We start from the raw sequence: 20,531 nt of genomic DNA on the forward strand, positions 1-20,531 counted from the left end.
AGTCTGGAAGGGCCTCCCTGAGGACGTGATGTCTGTGCTAAGCACCGAATGACCAGAAGGACGCATGCAGGGATCTGGGAGAAGAGCGACCAGGCAGAGGAAACAGCCCGAGCAAAGGCTCAGAGGACAGAGGCCTGGCTGGAAGGTGGGGCATTCTGGGGTGGCCTGGGGGCCCCTGCTGAGTCTCTCTTGTGGGGCTCTCAACCCACTGTTCACCACCCCTCACAGGGGCTCCCTGAGCAGATGGGGCACCCAGACCCACTCCCATGGGGAACCAGAGGCAGAGGCCGGCCGGCTCCCAAGACCGCCCTGAGAATAAATGCCCACTCATCTTCGTCGTTGTTCCTCAGGCAAAGCAGTGGCTATTTAAAGCAAACAAACAATAAACCACAGCAGAGCTGTAGAGTCGCACAGTTATTATTTCTCACCCAGAGCAGCCCCTTTAAATCTCAGCGGGACAGGGCAGGACCCTGGAGTCCTGTCAATTCTCTGACTTCAAGTAAGAATCTGACAGCCCCGGGCTCGCCAACAAGCTTGAAAGCGGCCTCTGGTCAGGCCCAGGGGAGACGGAGGGGACAGGGACCAGAAGGATGTCTTCCTTTTTGTCGTTGGTAATTGTAACCTGGCCGGCGTTTTGTGCACACGTTTACAGGACAAAGCCTGCTAAAAAGCTTGAAAGCACCTGAAAGAGAGAGAAAGAGAGAAAAATGATAGATGATAGATAGATAGATGATGGATAGAGAGATTAGATAGAGACAGAAAAATGGGAAGCTGTCTTCCGAAATGAAGAGGCCTCCATCTCTTCATGATGTGCCATGATGGCGCAGCCTGGAGGCGGGTTTTAAGACATCAGCGGGCGGGCAGGGAAAGACCTGGGGGTCACAGAGCCTTGTCCACGCCACTGACATGCATCTCCAGGCCTCTGCTCACTGTCCCTCTCAACACTGACAGCCATGTCCACTTACAAGCCTCAGACTCCTACTGCAAAGAGGGCTTGCATTGTGTTCCCAGGGCCTTCACAGTGTGGACAGGAAGCCAGCTGTCCCATTGCCTAAGAAGCCACCAGGCGCAGGCCCCGCGGCTCTGGGGCCCTCGGCAGTGACAGCTGTGGTGAAGGTAGAAGATGCGTGGCTGCGCACAGCAGCAGCCACTGAGCCGGGTCCACGCCGCCTGGAAGCGTCTGTGGTCCTCCCAGCAGAGCCGGGCAGCCGGGCTGGGGTTGCTTTGCAGGTGGACCTACACAGCCCTTAGCCGCCCCGTGTGCACAGCCGTGAAGTGGGGATGCCACTCTGCGCCCGGCCTGCCTCGCCGGGGCCTGTCTGTCACTCAACATTCAACGAAGCCAAGGCGTGTGGAACACCTGACATGTGCCAGCCTCGAGGTCACGGGAGAAAAGGGGGGATGAACGCCTCAAAAAGTGCTCTGGCCTCCCCAGCAACTGGCGGCGGCTGGCTGGCGACAGAGGTGCTCCCACCCGGTCACCGTCGGTCTCCTCATCTCCCCTAGGACGTGGGGCCACTTTGAAGGCAGGGACTGAGCATAGTTTGAAAAAGGTGTGTCACCCCCAGAGCCAGCACAGGGCCTAGCACATGCTGCAGTATTGTTTCTCTTGTAAAGGATTGTCAGTGTTACGGGAATACGACACTGTGAGGGGCAGATCTGCTTTGTCTTGCCCAGTGCCTGGTACAGAGCTGTGCTCCTCTGGGGGAGACCAGGGAGGTTCTGGAATAAATGGAGGCTCTGATGTGCCTCCCAGTTCAGCATGAAGGGTGGGCTGGGTCAACACGTGCGCCCAGCAATGGGTCACCTCTGACCCAGCAGCCTCAGGGCCTCTATGGACAGAGCCTCAGGACCTCAGAGGCATTTTCAGAGTCACAGGTTCTCTGAGACTCACCTCTCCTTCCTTCTCCAGAGAGGCTCGCTCCTGGGGGCCCGGCCTTGCCCACTCCCTCCCAGGAAGCTCTAAGGCCACGGTCATCCAGCCGCTCTCAGCCCCGTCCCCACAGGCTGAGCTCCCAGGTCCCTGGAGGTCACTGCTCTCCAGCCTCCAGTCCAGGTCGCTACCTCTCAAGAAAGGACAGAAGAAGAGCAGACAGTAGAGGGCAGTGAGCCGCATGCCTGGGGCCCCATCCTCTTCTCCGGGCGCCCTTCTCCTGGTGGATTCGGGGGGCCTGGGCCGGGGGGGTCAGTGAGCTCATCTGGCCCTGTCTGGGCCAGGCAGGAGGGGGCCGAAGTTGCACAGTTTGGTCAGGGGGCCCTCAGATTTCTGTTCTGTATTTTTACATTCTGATTATTTCATATACGGCCTTCTGATGGACTCATTTACTGGGAAGCTAAAGATATTCTTAAATGCCTAAAAATAAAACTGAACTGCTAAAAATTCAGCATTTCTCTCCCTCGTCTCCACCAGCTGGGCCTGTCTGCTTTCACTCCAGCACCATCGGGAGCTGCAAACAAGATCTACAAAAGCGAGCAAGTTTACATGGCCTGATTAGCACCGTCTCTTCCATCTCCCATTTGCCAAAACATTTTGGGGTGTTATTATTTTTTTTTTTAAGATTTTTATTTTTTTCCTTTTTCTCCCCAAAGCCCCCCAGTACATAGTTGTATATTCTTCGTTGTGGGTCCTTCTAGTTGTGGCATGTGGGACGCTTCCTCAGCGTGGTTTGATGAGCAGTGCCATGTCCGCGCCCAGGATTCGAACCAACGAAACACTGGGCTGCCTGCAGCAGAGCGCGCGAACTTAACCACTTGGCCATGGGGCCAGCCCGCGGGTGTTATTATTGAGACACACTCTTCCTTCTATTCTTCCTTCCTTCCTTCCTTCCTTCTTTCCTCCTTCCTCCCTCCCTCCCCTCCTTTTTTCCCCTAACCCCTTCAGTTTTGTGACTTGTGCTCTTTTATCTCGGAATTGAGGAAAAGTTTTGTCCAAATGCAGGCCTCCGATGTCTTACCCCTCGGGTCAGCTGCACCTCCTTACTTCAATTATTTTAAGAGGCTCTCCCGGTTTCTCTGAACACCGTGAGGCTCGCCTGAAGGCCAGTTAAGAGGAAACCTGCTAAACCAATAAATCATGTTCGCCCTCATTTCCAGAGGAACCTTTGACATAAATACCTGCCATGGAAATAAATCAGATAAATTAATAAGAACTCCTTCCTCCCCCTAAACCAAACAGTGAACAGTAATGGTTATCGGACCAGTTAAAAGAATAAACCTATTAAATAAATAAATTTGCTCTACACCAATTTATGTCACCAATGTGCTTAAGAGGAAACCTTTTAAAGGAGTAGATTTACAGTGCACACACAGATCTCCACTGGGTACGCGTAATTATGCATAAGAAAGGCATTACTTTTAAAGTGGATGAACGGTTGATACTTTTTTGATTTACTGTTAGAAACAGAAAAATGGTAATGGCATGAAATCAGCGTTTGCAAACCCATTTCGGAAGACAGGGAATGCTTGATTTACCTAGGTCACCCATCATGTTCTGTATTTCAGATCGAAGCAGATAAATGGCCAGGCAAATGGATATTTGGGGGGAAATCTATAGCCTTTCTGTCAACTCTGCAAGTTAAATGTTTGGAATGAAAACGCAGAGTCTGTGTGAGGAAGTAGCCGCGACCCATGGGCAGCCTGGCAATGGAAGCGGGCAGAGCCTCCCTGGGACGGGCAGGGTGCACACCTGTGGGCGCCCCAGGCCTTTCCATGGCTCCCGTTGTCTTCGGCTATGAAATCTGCCATCCAACTATTCCTGCCTGCCCCCACACCACCTAAACGCTGCCCCCAACGCTGTTCTCGTTCTGATCTTTCTTCCCCTTAAAAACTCTGCCTGCTTCACCACCCCATCAAAAGAAGAGACAGGGGGCCTCTAAAGTGGCTGGGCACTGACTTCACGGAGCCCACATGGAGCCCTGGGCCCTGGTGTCACTCACTAATCAATACCATGTACAAGACTTTATTGAATGCCAACTGTGTACGTGCACCGCGCCAGTTGCTGCTTACAGACGCCTACAAGATTTCCGCATTTCTTACAACTCAGTATTTCCCAAGGCAGAAATCAATATCTAGAAATTGGCCAGGATCTCGGGAGCCGCATCTACACTCAAAGAGAGGGTTGAAACTAGAGCCCAAACCCTGTTTTCTAAACGGCAGCCCTCCCTTCCTGAATTACGGAGCCACTGCAGGAAGTGTTTCATCTGTTTATTTTACCCTTTTGCACATAGCCGCAGAGGAACGCCGTCAGGCTGCACCGGACCATGGCCCAGATTTCAATCCCAGCTCCGCCAGCCGCTAGCTGGGTCACTTAGTCCCTCTGTGCCTCAGTTTCCACACCTCCAAAATGCTTGTCACCATCCCATAGCCTGTGATGGTTAAATGAGATCATGATTAAAGCAACGTACCACGTTCGGCGGTCAGTTAACTGTGACGATTACCGTTTTGTTGGTTTTCACCACCAGGGAGACAACAAAAAGTCCTGACGAGGTGACAGGCCAAGTACCCTGTCCTAGGTGCTCTGAGGACCAGGAGACCAACGCCACAGGCTCTGCAAGAAAGAAAGCAGAAATACGCAGTGGTATCGTTGGTGCTGCAGCTGCTCAGAGAGTGGGTGAGCGTCGAGCCTCAACTTGCGAGTGGAGTCAGGACAGGCGGAGAGAGGAGGCCTTCTGGGCAACGGGCACAGCCTGGGCAAAGGCCTGGAGGCAGCCTCTCCACAGAGGCAGCATCTGGGAGACGGAGGAGAGTCTGGAAGTGACACACGCACTGCATGCCCGGGAGCCTGGTCAGCACCCGAGGAGCATAGCACAGCTTCTCAGAGGTCGCTCTAACAGCCACCTGAGGCCCGCTCCTCTCCACCCAGCAGTCAGGTCCGGCCGCCTCTCTCGGTGCTCTCGCAGCCCCAGGGACCCCTCTGAAAGTTGTCCCCAACTGGGCCACAGCCTGCTGGCTCTCCTGCACGGCTCAGCCAGCAGGCAGGTGCCCCCTGAGGGCTGCGGCTCGTCGCCCCGGCCGGGGTCCTGCTCGCTCCTGCCCGGACCGGAGGGCCTGCAGAGAGCACGCGGAAGCCGGCAGCGGGCGGATTCACACAGGCCAACGCACTCATGTCTTTCGCCCGGCTTAAGAATAAATACGGCCCAAGAAACTGTCGTTTTTATGGATATTTACAACCAAGGCACTTTGTAAACCTAAGAACTAATATTTCCCAGAGGAAATCTGGCTCTTGATTCTCGATAAATTATTAGAAATTCAAACCAGCCCCAGCCCAGGGGTTTCTCTCTCTGTTTCTTGGCTCCAGAGTATGGGCTGTCCGGGGCTGCCTCACAGGAGGGCAGGAGCGGCCTTGAGGCACTGAAATGACAATACCAGCACTTGTGTAGCAATGACTATGCCTGCGCGCCCTTCCTAGCTCTTCCCAAGAATTAGCTCATTGAATCATCATGACAGCCTCAGGATGTAGGTATTGCTGTCACCCCATTTCACAGATGGGGAAACCGAGGCAGAAGATTACAAGACGATTCAGAGAGAACATCTTGAGGGTGAACAGGAATGCACCCCAGTAGATTGGTGTGAATGCTCTGTTACAAGTTAGAGAGCCCATATGACCCACATCCACGCAAAACAAGAAACACACTGGCTAGTGTAAATAAGAAGGGCCTGGGCAGGAGCTCCACGATGTCACCACACACCGCCTGGCTTCCTCTGCCTGCCTGGCCATTCTCACACTGGCTCGCCCATCTTGCTACAGGGGCCCCAGACTTTAAAATCCCCTCCCTTCAAATGCAGCCGGAAGGGAAAGTGAGGCCCTCACCTGTGACGGTGGCACGGACCCTGGGGCTGCCATCCGCCGAATGTCCACCTCGAGGGGCACGAAGGACCCAGAGTGGAGTCACTGTCCCAGGAGGCCTGCCTCCTCCCAGCAGTTCAGCCCACTCCAGCACGGAACGGGGTCTGGATGCCGTGGCCCTGCAGGTCTGCACCCTTCTCCAGGGCAGGGCCGGTAGGCTGCCCAGTCTGAGCTCCGGGTCCTCCAACAGCGGGAAGGGCACACCCGCCTCCTGTTCACTCCTGGGCTTCTGGGGAGGGCGAGGCAGGCATTCCTGAGCCACGACAGCCCCAGGGGCCACGTGCCCCACGGCCACACACGGAAGGGGTCTGTGGGGCAGCTGAGTCAGACAGGAAGCAGTGAGTGCTCCCGCTCTGTGGCTGCCTGGCCGTGTGGCCCTGAGCAAACAGATGATGGCCAGGTTGCCCTGGGTGTAAGCTCTCTCCCGCAGACGCATCACAGTGCATCTTAGAATCAATGTGTACCTGGTTTTATTTCTTTTATTTCCAAACTCTGCTATTGTCAACGGTCTGTTTTACAATTGATGACACAGTGTCACTTCAGCCCCACTGCCACATAGAGCAGGGAGAGTCGATGCCAGTGGAGCAGCCAGAAGGAAGGAGCAATGATGAGGCGATGTCCCCAGGATCCGGCTTTGCCTCGGGAGGCTGGGTGGGTTCTGCGGGGGGACAGTGCCGGCCCTGCACATCGCACCCGGGTCACGAGGCCCAGGCGGAAGGGCAGGCTCGGGGCTAGGGGCACCCGGATCCCTCAGGCCCAGGGTGTTTGCCTCCACAAACACAGCCAGGGCGGCCATCCCTGGAAACTCCGCCGCCCCGCGGCTCACTGCCCGCCATCCCGGCTGTGCAGAGCAGGCGTTTCTGCCCCTTCAGTGTTGTTCCAGAGAACAACGATCCGAAACAAACATCTGAATCCAGCAAACATACTTTTTTGACAGCTTGAATATTAAAAAACGCCAACAAATGTTGCGTCAAAGCAAAGCCCTCGCTCCAGGTGCTCAGTGTGGGGACTCGCTCCAAGCTGGCGGAGGCCGTGGGAGCCTCAGTCCTCCGAGGCCCCACCTGCCCAGGGGCGCCCCCGCAGACCTGGTGCCTGGGGTCTGACACGGGGGCCCTGCCCACCCAGGTGGACCTGGGTTTGTGGCCCTGACAAGGGTCTTGGTTCACCAGGGGCTTGAGGGCCATATTCCCCAGGATCAGGCAGAGCTCTGGGCTCGTGGGCAGAGGAGGAGACAGGCAGGAAAGTAAGGAGCTGGCACTGCTGTCATCACCCGGGACAGCGGCACGCGCCAGGCCAAGCCACAGCGCCCGGGAGGAGCTGGAGTCGGGGAGACCCGGTGCTGGCCTCTCCCTGCTCCAGCTGCGAGGCAGACAGGGCTGGGCTGGGGGCCGGGGCTTCTGCGGGTCCTGGGATGGATCCTGACGTGACGGAGAAGGCAACATCCACAGGTCCAGGGACCGCCTGGATGTGGGGGACGAGGCTGCCTGGGGCCCTGGGGACAGAAACATGACAGGGCCCAATTCACGAGGAGAGGGCCCAGTCCCTCCCAGTCACGAGGACACAGTGAGCGACCAGACCCATGCTGAGGGTGACACGGGTGGGGGTGGGCTGAGGTTGTACAAGAGCAGTTACCCACGCCGGCTGGGCAGTCCCCACTGGTGGCTCTCCCTCTCTGAGCAGGTAGGACAATTTCTTCACGTGGGTTCTGCACCCGGGCTGGCTTAGGGAGTGTTATGGGCTGAACTGTGTGCCTCCAAGATTCACATGTTGGAGTCCTAACCCCAGTACCTCAGAATGTGACTGTATTTGCGACTTACCTTTTAAGTGGAAATTAAGTTAAAATGAGGTCACAGGGGGTGGGGCCAGAATCCAAGCTGCCTGGTGTCTTTCCAAGAAGAGGAGATTAGGACACTGACACGCACACAGAGGGACGCCCCCGTGAAGACAGAGGCCATCCACACGCCCAGGAGAGAGGCCTCAGAGGGCACCAGGCCGCCGGCACCGCGCTGGCAGACTCCCAGCCTCCAGAGCTGAGAGAAGGGACTCCTGTCGTCCACCCAGCATGTGGCGCTGCACTGTGGCGTCCCGGAAATCTAACAGAGGGAGGCTCAGAGTCCCCACCAAGGGTGCCTGGAGGTGCAGCCCCTCCCCCTCCCGCCTCTGGCCTCCTGCTTGTCCTGGCAGCAAGGTGGGAGCTCTGTGAGGGCTCCTGGGCTGTTTCAGCTCATGGCAAAGGAGCCCCCCATTTCCCATTTACTCTGCTCCCCACTGGGCAGGGGCAGGGCAGCCTTCTGCATTCTTCGTCCTTGCCCTTAAAGTCATCCTAACACCATCAGAACTTGGACGTCCTTGGTGCGTGCTTCCAGCAAGAGTGCCAGAGCTTTGGCTGTGCTTTGGGGAGACTAGCAGGGTTTTCACCTCCCTTGTCTCAGACACTGTGCTTCTGTTAATGGAACCAAATTGAGCACTGGCTCTCCTGTCAGTCCTTGCTCTGCAGACACACTCTGGCTGCTGTGGAATAATGGCTGCAAAGAATGACGTGGTCGCCCTGCCTCTGCAGCGTTCAGGCTAAGTAAAGCATTGCTTGAAAACTGGTCAACAATGTGAGTGCACACAGCATTACCTACCTTTCCTCTCCAAACCAGACCTCAGGGGAAGCAAATAACTGTCAGGAGCAAATCAGCTTTGACTGGTCAAAGGGCGACACGCACAACAAGACACTCAGGGCAAAGTTTAACGCACCTTCCTCCCATCCACAGGTGACCCACGAGGTTTCATTCTATTTTACGTCTCACTATAGGGTCACAGATTTTTCTTCTTAAAGATTGGCACCTGAGCTAACAACAGTTGCCAATCGTTTTTTTTTTTTTCTTTTTTAGTTGTGGGTCCTTCTAGTTGTGGCATGTGAGGCGCCGCCTCAAGGTGGCTTGATGAGCCCTGCGACGTCCGCGCCCAGGATCCGAACCGGCGGAACCCCGGGCCGCCGCCGCGGAGCGGCGAACTTCACCACTAGCCGTGGGCCGGGCCTGGAGCCACGGCTGTAATTCACCGCAGCCGCGCTTCTCCGGATGCTCGGGCGGCGCCGCCGTGGGCACGGGGAACCCACCCCTCCGAGCTCGCACGGCTCCCCGACACGCCGCGAAGGCACGGCCGCCGGCGACGTCTCCTGCGGGCCCGCACGCGCGCCGCTGCCGCCCGGGACGCCCTGCGCACGGAGGCGGCGGGCCTTCCCGGAGCGCGGCGGCCGAGGCGCGACCCTGGGCGGCACGGCCTCGACGACCCCGCGGGCGGCCGGTGGGGGCGCCCCGTGCCCTCGGACGGGAGGCCTCCCCGTGCCGCGCGCACGCCGGGCGCCCTGCATGCCTGTGTCTGGGCCTGAGTCGGGGGGTCCCAGGCGGGGTGGACCGTGCTCCCCGGGGCACACCTGGCCGTGTCTGGCGGCGCTTTGGGCTCTCAGAGCCGGAGGGGTGCAGGATGTTCCGGCCTGCAGTGCACGGGGTGGCCCCACCGCAGGGATTCATCGGGCCCAGAGGTCAGCAGTGTCCAGTTGAGAAGCTCCGAGGGGCAGTGCTTGCGGGAGGGACGGGCGGCTGGACACGCGGCGGGGCTGTGCTCGCACAGGAGGGGCCGAGGCGGAGCGGGCCGGGAGGGGAAGGCGGGCTGCGGGCCCTGAGCCGCTCCCAGGGGCTCCTGCCGTTCCTGAGCTGGAAGCCCGCCTCCCGGGCCTTGGTGAGGGATGTTCATCAGGGCCGGGGGTAGAGCACGTTTTATTTCAGCGTTTCCAAATCGCTTTATACTTTAAGTATTTGGACACATGGAATACGGCCTCTGCTTGTACTCTTGCTCCAGGTGAGCAGCAATATTCTGGGAAATATTCCTTTACAAACTCCTCACCACGGTCAGAGACCCGGGGAGGAGGGAGGGCGACCCCGCAGGGTGCCCCGGGGTCCTGTGGGCTGGCCCGGGCTGCGATGACCTGAGGTTGTGCTCCTCCAGCAGGCGCTTGTTGAAGCCCGACTGTGTGCAGGTTGCCTGCTCAGCGCAGGGGGTGCTGACCATCTGGGGCAAGGGGCCGACGTTGCACAAACTACCCACAAGGACGGTCGTGGGGTGTGTGCAGGAGATGGTGGGGCATGGGGACACCCCAGGGCTGGGGCTGGGGCTCTGGGCGAGTGCTGTGTGGGTCCCAGGTTGACTCCTGCCGAGTCCTCCCTCAGGGCCCATGGGCCCTCACACGGCTGCTGCCCTCCTGTGCCCACTGATGGAGCGAGCCCTGGGCGACCCCTAGGGAGAGGTGTCCACTGGAATCTGAGTCCAGACACACACAGCAGTGATCCCTGAGATCACCAACGCACCCATGCCAGAGATAAGGGAACGAGGCTCCAACTTGTACGAGGCCACGCAAGGGCCTGGTTCAGCCAGATGGGCCAGTTCCCACAGCTCTCTGCTGCCTGCCAGACACCCTCCTGCCCAGGCTACCCCCAGGGCTTGGGTGGGGTAGGCTGTCACAAATACCAGCGTTCTTGACTCTCCCAGAGCTAGTCTGGATCTGCTGTGCTAGGCTAAAGAGCCACCATTAGGGGCCCATCCTGGGGCCCAGTGGTTAAGTTTGGCGTGCTCTGCTTTCGTAGCCAAGATTTGCAGGTTCGGTTCCTGGGCGTGGACCTACACCACTGGTCAGCCATGCTGTGGCAGCATCCCACATACAAATTAGAGGAAGATTGGCACAGATGTTAACTCAGGGCTAATCTTACCCAGCAAAAAAAAAAAAAAAAAGCCACCATTAGGGTCTCCCCTCGTCCTAGCCTGGCCTGTGTTATGAGCCACCACTAGCGCTATAAGGACTGGCCCACACCCACAGAGGGCATGGAACACAAGCTGTCAGGGGCCTTACTCTCCTGCAGGCAGCCTGGGGTGACCTCCGGAAGGGGAAGTACCCACCGTTCCCCAGTGCAAGGCCCCTTTTTGCCTGGTGCATGCCCCTGATCCAGCTTTCTTGGAACCTTCTGCCCAAGGACTGAGGCCTCGCCCAGGCTCCCAAGGAGGGTGGCTGGCCCAGAGAGGGCTCAGGGAGGGTCCTTATTCCAGGCAGTCAACCCAAAGCATCTTCAAGAAGAAAAAGAGCTGGGACTGGACCCAGACCTCCACACCGGCCTGATGCGTGCTGCCAGCTCGGTTTATCAGGCTTTCTGCCATCACTCCTGTTATGTGTTAAACCTCCCTGACCAGGTCCCCACCTTGCATCCCATTCTGGAAAATTAAAATTGCATCCCTCACAGAGAGCCCCATGTCAACCCACGAGAACCCACAGAGACCCTGCCCCATCTTGAGGCCAGGCCAGGAGTCCTAGGAGAGGTGAGCATTGTGTCCCCTGCATCCTGTCCTGGCATGAGGACAGGAGCTGACTGTGGGTGTGAAGCCCAGGGAAGGGAGGGTCTTGCTGGCCAGGGGTGAGAAGTTGGGGACAGGGTGAGCAGCTGAGCTTTGCTGTAGGAGTTAGAGACTGACTCAGGACCCACTCTGCCTGGACTCAAACCCCACTTCCCAGCTGTGCGACCCCAGGCAGGTTACTTAACCTCTCTGTGCCTCAATTTCCCTTTCGGTAAAATGTGGGCATTTGGTGTGCCTCTCAGGGCGATTCAGCAGGGCCGCACAGGGACACACTTAGCACGGAAGTCAGCATGCAATAAATCTCGGTTCCCATCATCATTATGCTTGGGCTGAGTCTTAATAAAAGGGGACCAGACTCTGCCAGCCAGAAGGAAGGAGGCACAGCCTGGGTGAAGGCACAGAGGGGGCTGAGTGTCTCTGAGCAAAAGGGCAAGGCCACTGGAGCTGGAAACGGGGCTGGTTTCAGACCCTGGGTCTTCAGGGCAGTGGGGCAAGAGGAGGCAGCCAGGGGCTGCTCAGCACCCCCACCCCAGCCCTGGCCCCAGACAGGCTGCTGCTGCTTCTCCTGCTCCTTCTTTACAAAAAAACTCATCTTGCCACAGAATGCGGCAGCCAGTAAAAAAACACGTTAATCTTTAACGTGCTAGCAAAACAGCCTCCAGTCTGGATCCTGGCTCTTCCTCCCATCTGCGGCAGTTTGCACGGATCTTTTAGAGTGGCAGAATGCCTCCTCCGTGTGCCAGCCGGCTGCAGGCGCCCTCCACTGCCGCAGACCCCCTCGGACGTGAGGACCCCCACCCCAGATCTCCCGCCCCTGCCCCGGCCCCCTGCCTCTGAGAGCATGGAATCCAGCAGAAGGGCTCAGCTGCCCCCCAGCTTTGCACAAGGGGGCCCCAGATTTGTGGATTTTGCAGACCAATAGAATATCCCCCCGCCCCACAACCAACTGGAGAACTTGTGATTTTGCCAAGGAAAGCTATTGGAGAGAAAAAAAGTCATCCAAGATCCCCTTCAATTCACCAAAGAAAGGAAATTTTGACATCAAAAAGGGAAGGACAGAATTAAGGAATAAAATGTCTTCACACAGAGCAACTTTAGCTTGAAGACCCACCATATTGTCTTCATTTTTCTCCTTTGGGGGTTAAAAGTAACCCCGGAGAATCTGCAGATGTGCCACACGGGGCTCCATGAGCTGGGCCGCCAGGGGCGCCCGCCTGGACCCTGGGCCCGAGCCGTGGGGGCTCCCGGCCCCCCCCTGCTGCCCCCACAAGAGAACCACTATGGAAAACGCAGTCCTTGGGAAGCAGACTGCCCCAGAGCTTGGCAAGTGGCAAAGAATCAAGGAAGGAGTAAATAGCAATATTTTATAAGTTTTAAAATGCTATTTTAACACAAATACCAGAGCAACTATAGCATAAGTCAACAGAGACACCCAAAAGTATGTTTGTACAAGAAATGTAATAAGCTGGTATGAAAAACAGTGTCAACTGGTACAGATGGCAGAAAACGCCAATATTCAAATGTGTGCTGTTTTACTAACACATTAAAGATGAACATTTTGCTACCTGCTGCTCATGATAGCAGGATTAGAAAAACACACAACACACACATGTGCTCCCGCGTGATATTCTGACCCAGACAACGAAAGATTCTTAAAGAAATTGTCAAGTACTTTCTATACTTCATCTGGTGGTTTTAAAGCTTCCGTGGTTTAGAGAAAAATTTGCATCTGAAAACGCAGCTTTTCCCTAATCTGCCCCATGTTTGAGAAAATGAGGAAAGGAGAATGAGAAATGTCGGTGCTGCAGCCCTCAGCAGTCTCCTGGATCAGGAACCAGAACAGCGGGAACAGTCACCCTGAGTCCATGCCAGCAGCGCCTCCCTCTCCATGCACAGCACAGAGCTGTTTCAAGGGGCTTCCCCAGGCCCCGGAGCTCTGGGGCCCCAAGAGCCTGTGAGGTGGGCCAGATGGGGAGCACAAGCCAGGCACACAGCAGGGCAGACGAGCGCCATGGCAGGCTTCATGGCCCTTGTGCGCACTTAGCAGGTTGAATGGTGGGTTCTCCAAAAGATAGGGCCACGTTCCAGAAGCCATAATTGTGACCTTGTGAAGCTGGGCACCTGAGGGTTATCGTAAATATCCAATAAGAACATGGTTACCTTTCGACCTGTTACCAACACAGACAGATGAAAAGAAGTCAATCTTGTCAATTTGCTGTCTTCTTGTTTAACCTGAGGGGTGACTCAAGGGTCACAAGGATTTATGAGCTTGTTCTGCAGAAGAAAAAGAATGCCTTCAAGGAAGTTACGATCACCAGATAACCAGCCCCCAGCGGCAGCTGATGCCCAGAAGTCAGATTGCCCCAGGGCTTATCTGGAGTGAAAGAAACACAGACTTCCCCTTTGTTTCTCCAGAACTCCTCCAGCCAAGCCCCTTAGCTCTATAAAAGCCCCTGCTTTCTTCTTTCATTAAGGTGGATTTGAGAAAACCTATCCTCCCGCCTTCCTTCTGGTTTTGGCCAATTCCAATAAAACTTTCTCTGTCTCCAAGCACTGATGTCTCTGTGATTGGCCTTCTGCACATCGGACACACGAACTTCAGATTAAGAGGTTCAGTACCACCTGCTTGTTAAAAGGGTCTTGGCAGGTGTGATTAGGTTAAGGCTCCAAGGTGAGGAGATCATCCTGGATTGCCCTGACGGGCCCTAAATCCAATAATAGGTGTCCTCATAAGAGACAAGAGGGGAAGCCGTGGAGGAGACCAGGTGAAGACAGAGGCAGAGACTGGATGCGCCACAAGGCAGGAACCACCGCGAGCTGGAAGAGGCTGAGAAGGACTCTCCCCTCGTGCCTGCAGAGGGCGTGCAGCCCTGATGCCATCTTGCTCTGGGCCTTCCAGCCTCCGGAGCTGTGTGAGAGTACGTTTCTATTGTTTTAAGCCCCACATTGTGGCCGTTGGTTAGGGCAGCCTCAGCAGACTCACGGGCACGGCCTGCAGCTCTGATGCTCATGGCCCTGCCACCGGCTCCTCTGGCTTCGTGAGTACCTGACCCCCTTGGCTCAGACTCTTTAGGGGCTCCCGTGGCCCCTAACGCAGCCCACAAGCCCCTCAGGACCTCAGCTCTTGCTGCACATGTGTTCCTGAACTCTGGTCCCCTCAGCTGGTGGCAGCACCTCGGGGAACCAGGCTCCATGCCTCCCAGCCCTGGCGTGGCTGCTCCCTCTGCCTGGGACGCTCCCTTCTCCCCCCACCACCTGCTTAGGGAAGTGGGCCTGACCCTGAGCCTGGCCTCCATGCTGACCCCTCTCTGGCAGGAACTGCTTCCGCCTTCTTGATGTCATAGCCCAGAGCCCAGCAGAGAGCCTAAAATACACGAGATGCTCAATGGTGCTCGGTCAATGTGCAAAAGCTCGGTGAAAGGAAAGCCAAGGTGGAACCACGTGGTACCATGTTTTACCCATTAAATGGGCAAAAATGGAGAAGATAAGATAAGATGAAGTGTTGGAGAGGATGCAGGAAAATACCCTAAGTCAATGTTGGGAGTGTAAATTGGTGCCTCTTCGGTGCAATTTGTGGTATATTTAAACACTTTAAATGAGCATGCTCTGTGGCCAGCAGTTCCATGCTCCACAGCCACCCTGCAGCACCCTGCCCTGCGCCTGTGATGGCAACGACTGGGAAGGACCCAGCTGCCAGTGGAGGGCTGGCTAAAGAGCCAGCGAGGGTCCCCTCAGGGGAATAATACACAGCACGTAAGAAGCAGGGGGCACACCTGTCTGTGCCGGCACCTGCTTAGGCTGGGAAACAGTGGAACAATGACATGCAGCTTACAAGACTATATTTTGGGGGTTTTTTGGTTGTTTAACAAAGCCATTCCACAAAGTAACTACCAATCATCTGGGCAGTGGTTCTGTTACGCTGTGACTTATAATAAGAAATATATATTGGTCTCCGTCCTTGTATCTGGCACGGAACTCCTGAAACACTTGGAATTTCTTCAGGGATGAGAGTGACAGAAGTGTCTTTTGTTATGTTAATGAGGTGACTTCTGGAAAGCCCCTAGCTCACCTGAGGTTGGGGGCTGGTCACGAGAAGCACCAACCCTGCGATGAGAGGGTTGGAACTTTCAGTCCCACCCCTGACCTCCAGGGAGGCTGGAGGTTGAATCAATTGCCAGTGGTCAATGAGTTAATCAATCGTGCCTCTGTAATGAGCACCATAAAAACGCAAAGTGATGGAGTTGGGAGAGCCTCCAGGTTGGTGACCACATAGAGATGTGGAGACAATGGCGCCCCTGGAGGGAACGTGGAAGCTCCCCCCTACCCGCCGCCCCCCCCCCATCTTGTCCAATGGATCTCTTCCATCTGGCTGTTCCTGACATGTCCTTTTGTAACAAACTGGTAATCTAGTAAGCAAAATGTTTCTTTGAGTTCCATGAGCCACTCTAGCAAATTAAGCAAACCCAAGGCGGGGGTCGTGGGAACTTCCGATTTATAGCCAGTCTGTCAGAAGCACAGGTGACAAGCTGGACCTGCGACTGGTGTCTGGGGGGGGCAGTCTTGTGGGACTGAGCCCTTAGCAGTGGGATCTGATGCTGTCTCCAGGTAGATGGCGTCAGAATTGAGTTAAATTGGAGGACACCCAGCTGGTGTTGGAGCGTTGCTTGTTGGTGTAAGAAATGCCCCCACCCCAACATTGGGAATTGGGTGCAGAACCTTCTAGGTTCACAGTGGGGAGAGATTTTGCCCCTAGGTGACAAATGGCAATGTCTGGAGATATTTTGGGTGTCACAACCAGGCAGGGGATGCCACTGGCATCTAGTGGGCAAAGGCCAGGGATGCTGCTAAACATCCTGCAGTGCACGGGACGGCCCCAGCACACAGAATCATCTGGCCCCAATGCGGTAGTGCCAAGTTTGAGAAACCCTGCTCCCAACGTGTGAAAATATCTGGAGGGACTCAAGTCAAGCTGACAACAGAGGTGGCCTCTGGGGAGTTCGGGTGCTGATCAAAGGGAACTGTAGTCCTAGGGTAGCGTTTCCACCTTATTTCCGAGAACACATTTGTGCACTGTCGTGCAAGAGCAAAGGCAGGGACAGAAGGCAGGGTTAGAGGGGGCTCAGCGGACCTGGGCCTGGCCTGGCCCCCCACGTCTCCAGGGCAGTGCGGAGGGGGCAGGATGGCCAGGGGCTTGTTTTGGTCACTGCTGTCCCCACACTCCAGTCCAGAGGGCCTTGGTGCCCACCCCACAGCCACACTCCCAGCAAGTGACAACACCAGCAACATATTAGGTTTTCACTTTCCCGTAATGAATGTGACTTTCAGCAACTTGCTGAGTGTTTTTAAAAACAGCCTCTTTCGTCAAAGCATCATTACCAGCAAATTTGTTATAGCTTCCACGCCACCTTCACAAAGTCACCTACAGCTCCTGGTGACAAAGGGCCTCTTCCTCATAAGTGGCTACAGAAGTCTCCTGAGCATCACCCCAGGAGCCTGCCTGGTGCCGGCTGAGCGCTCACACCGACCAGGCCCTCTCCTCTCTCGCCCCCACGCAGGCTCTCCTCTGCCTCCAGCAGGTACCAGGGCTGGGCTGGGGAGGCCCAGGGGGTAGGATTGTTCAATAATGTTGCTTCATCCCTGAACCTGTCCTCACAGCCCATGAAGACACCACAGTAAGGCCACTGTTCCTCTGCCCCCATTGCGCCCCAGACCTCTCCACTGTCACTCAGTCTGGGGAGTCACTACCAGACCTGTATCCTATGTATTTATGTAGATAGATAGATGATAGATCCATAGCTAGCTAGCTAGACAGATAGACAGACAGACAGATAGGCAGACAGACAGATAGACTGATACACAGATAGATAGATAGACAGATAGATAGACTGATACACAGACAGATAGATAGACAGACAGACAGATGGATAGGTGGCGGCCACAGCAGCTGTCTTCGGGGCTTGTCTCCACCTACACACGACACCATATTGTGCACACCATTCCTCTCTTGCCCTTCCCCAGCCGCACCCTGCAGGTCTTCCTTGGCTGCGACGTCCTCTTAAGCATGCCGTGTCCTGAGGCAGGCCGAAGGGACAGCGGGGCTGAAATCAGCCTTGCTCGCTGCCCACATGCAGCTGTGTCAGCCCAGGGGCAGGACAACCCTTTGTAATCTACCTGTCCAGAGGGGGCAGCTTTCTGGCACCGCACAGGGGCTGCAGGGGTGGCCGGACTGTGAGCGCCGCCCGGTGCCCAGTGACAAGGCGTGTCCCACTTTGAGTAGCTGAATGTTTAGTGTCTTTCCGATTGTTTGTCATGCACAGTTCCACCATGAGCAACCCTGTCCTTGCCCCCTTGGACATGTGTCTCCTGGTAGACGCTCTCTGAGCTTGCCAGAGCAGCCCCAGATCGGATCTTTTTTGAGCCTCCCCTATCCTGTGAGGAAGGCAGCCTGGGGATTGTAACTCGTGGACAACGAAGGAGGACTCTGAACTCAGAGGAACAGGGACTTTTCTGAAGTTACCTGATGAGTGAGCAGCAGCACTGGGACCAAGGCCAGTCACCAAGCTCAGGGCTGGCTCCTCTGCTCTAGGAAAGCAGCCCAGGGCCAGAGCACTACTTCTGAACTGCCACACCTGTTGTCCACGACTGCCCCAAGCCTGGGACCCCTGCACACGTCTGCCATGGCCATTATCTCAACCTTTGTGATGCTTTCACTGCCCGAGACCAACTCCATCACTCTGTCCCTCCATCCCTCCATCTATCTGTCCATCCAGCTACCCATCCATCCATCCATCCATCCACCCACCCACCCATCATCCATCCATCCACGCATCACCCATCCATCCATCCATCCACCCATCATCCATCCATCCACCCATCATCCATCCATCCACCCATCACCCATCCATCCATCCATCCATCCACCCATCACCCATCACCCATCCATCCATCCACCCACCCATCATCCATCCATACACCCATCACCCACCCATCCATCCATCCATCCACCCATCATCCACCCATCACCCATCACCCATCCATCCATCCATCCATCCACCCGTCATCCATCCCTCCACCCATCACCCATCCATCCCTATCCAGTCAGCCAGCCAGCTACACACCCATCATGTATCCACCCAATTTGCATCACTCACTGCACAAATCATTACTGAGTACCTACAGACTGCAAGGCACCCGTCTAGGCACTGAGGACAGAGCAGTGCACAAACAGTCCAAGATCCCTAAATCCATGGAACTGACCTTCTGGAGCAGGGAGGTCCCAATAAATGAGAGACTTTTGCAGAGCGATGAGTCCTGTGAAGACAACATATCAAGTGACGTAACTGGTAAGGAAGGGGGAGGTCAGGGAGGGGCTTTCTGGGGACTAGCACCTCCCGAATGTAGAGAAGGGACGAGTCACATGATAATCTGGAGGAAGGGTGTTCCACGCAGGGGAACAGCAAGTGCAAAGGTCTGGAGTTGGAATGCGCTCAGATAAGCTGGGAATGGCATAAAAGCCCTGTGGCTGAGGTGTGAGTGGGGAGGACACAAGACAGGTCAGCGGGTCAGCAGCCCAGGGCCTGTTGCGCTCACAGCAGCCATGCCTGGAACAACCTTGGGGTGACGATGACTCCACGCATTGCCTCTTCAGGGCCATCCTGTGGCCTCCCCACGTCTGAAGTCCTGGATCCGTTGATCCCGCTCCATCCCCACCCCCAAGTGGTGCAGCAGATGGGGGAGCCCTGGGGCTCCACTGCGCCTAGAGAGGGCAGGACCCACCCCCACCCCACCAGCCTCTCTCCCATCCGTTGGGGCCACTGCTCTGAAAACACAACAGCAACAGAAGTCTGTGGTCAGGGCCCCAGACAGCTTCCTCAAAGGGACCTGTGTCCTCACCAGGTACATGCTGATTGCCAATGAACTGGGTGGCTGGTGGGCAGGTCAGGTGACATGTGAGTCCCAGCTCTGAGACTGAGCCCCAGTGTGCCCTGAGCCAGCCGCCTCCCCTCTCCAGCCTCGGTTTCCTCATCCAATAGGGAGGGAAAGCAAGGAGGGCGAGGCCTGGGTTCCAATCCCAGATTCCTGGTGCCCTCCATAAATCCTTTCTGACACAGGGTGTGGCCTCCAAGACCTAAAATACCCTTGAGTTCCCAGGCCAGGCTTGAATTCCTCCCCCAGGGGCTCAAACTGAGTCAAGGCTGCATCTGATTGGCACACATTTGTTTGTTTTAAAACAGTGTTTAGAAGAGTTTCACATAGCAGCCATATACACACAGCAGCCAGCAAGACACAAATCTCCTCCCCATCCCCAAACACACACACACACTTTAAACTTTCACGGGCTTCCCAGAGACTCCTCACCATCTTCCAAGGCCCCATGGAGTCTAGATCCACCCACCTTTCAGCCTTTCCTTGTTCCCACCCCCCATGTGCTGCACCCCAGCCATACTGGTCTTTAGTTTGTAGAATGTGCTCACACCCACCCCAGGGCCTTTGCACGCACCACTCTGTTTTCTGGAATCATCTTCACTTCCCTTCCCCTTCTCCTAGGTAATTCCTGCATATCCTTCAGGTCTCAGCTCAAAGCTCGCTTCCATGGGAAGCTCTCTCTGATATGTCCCCTTCCCTCTGAGCTGCTCACATCTCCCTCATAGGCTGTCATCATACCCCACCCTTCTCCATAGAAACACTGATCACAACAGCAATTACGAATGCTGCTAATACAGACGTGTTAATTACGTATGGTGTTAACAAAAGGCCCCATGGGCCTCAGCTTGCATCACACACCATCCAGGAGCTGATCCTTATATCCAGGGAAAGGAAACCTCTGATTGGCTGGGCTCACCACAGGCTCACCTTGAGACTGGGGAGGCCATGGGACAGCCCCACTTGAACCACTTGGATTGAAAGTGGGGAGGGTGTTCCTCCAATGGAAATTACCCCAGGAAGGGGCCATAGCCACCAGCAGGGCAAGAACAACGTCCACCTGCAGTGAAGGCCGAGCGCCTGGCCTCGGCGTTTGAGTCTCTGCAGGGCTGTGCAGGGCAGAGGTCAGGGCCTGCTGGGCCAGCTGGTAGGAGTCATGGGGAGAGCCCAGCTCTTGCTCAGCTTGGAGCTGCCAGATGACATCTTGAGCTCCACGAGGAGGCAGCGAGCCAGTGGGACAGGAAGGGATGAACCGAGGCTCCAGACTGCCAGCAACGTGTCTCTGCCTGGGGGCTGGCTGAGCTGGGGCCACGAGGACCCGTCTGGAGGGCGCAGACGGCGGCACAGAAATAAAACACAGAGAGCAGGGGAA

The 20,531-nt window shown here is 56.0% G+C and overlaps 1 long non-coding RNA gene across 1 annotated transcript in view; it reads right to left on the minus strand.

Annotated features, from left to right (window-relative positions):
- Positions 1-402: 402 nt before the first annotated feature.
- The window catches only part of LOC138915687 (uncharacterized), a 45,854-nt gene continuing 25,725 nt past the window's right edge, over positions 403-20,531 (minus strand). The window contains exons 2-3 of the long non-coding RNA XR_011421796.1: positions 4,404-4,546; positions 403-682 (exon numbers count right to left, since the gene is read on the minus strand). This is a non-coding gene — a long non-coding RNA (uncharacterized lncRNA). The remainder of the gene's footprint in view (positions 683-4,403; positions 4,547-20,531) is intronic.

The sequence above is a fragment of the Equus caballus genome, chromosome 10 (assembly GCF_041296265.1).
Source record: "Equus caballus isolate H_3958 breed thoroughbred chromosome 10, TB-T2T, whole genome shotgun sequence".
Classification (NCBI taxonomy): domain Eukaryota; kingdom Metazoa; phylum Chordata; class Mammalia; order Perissodactyla; family Equidae; genus Equus; species Equus caballus.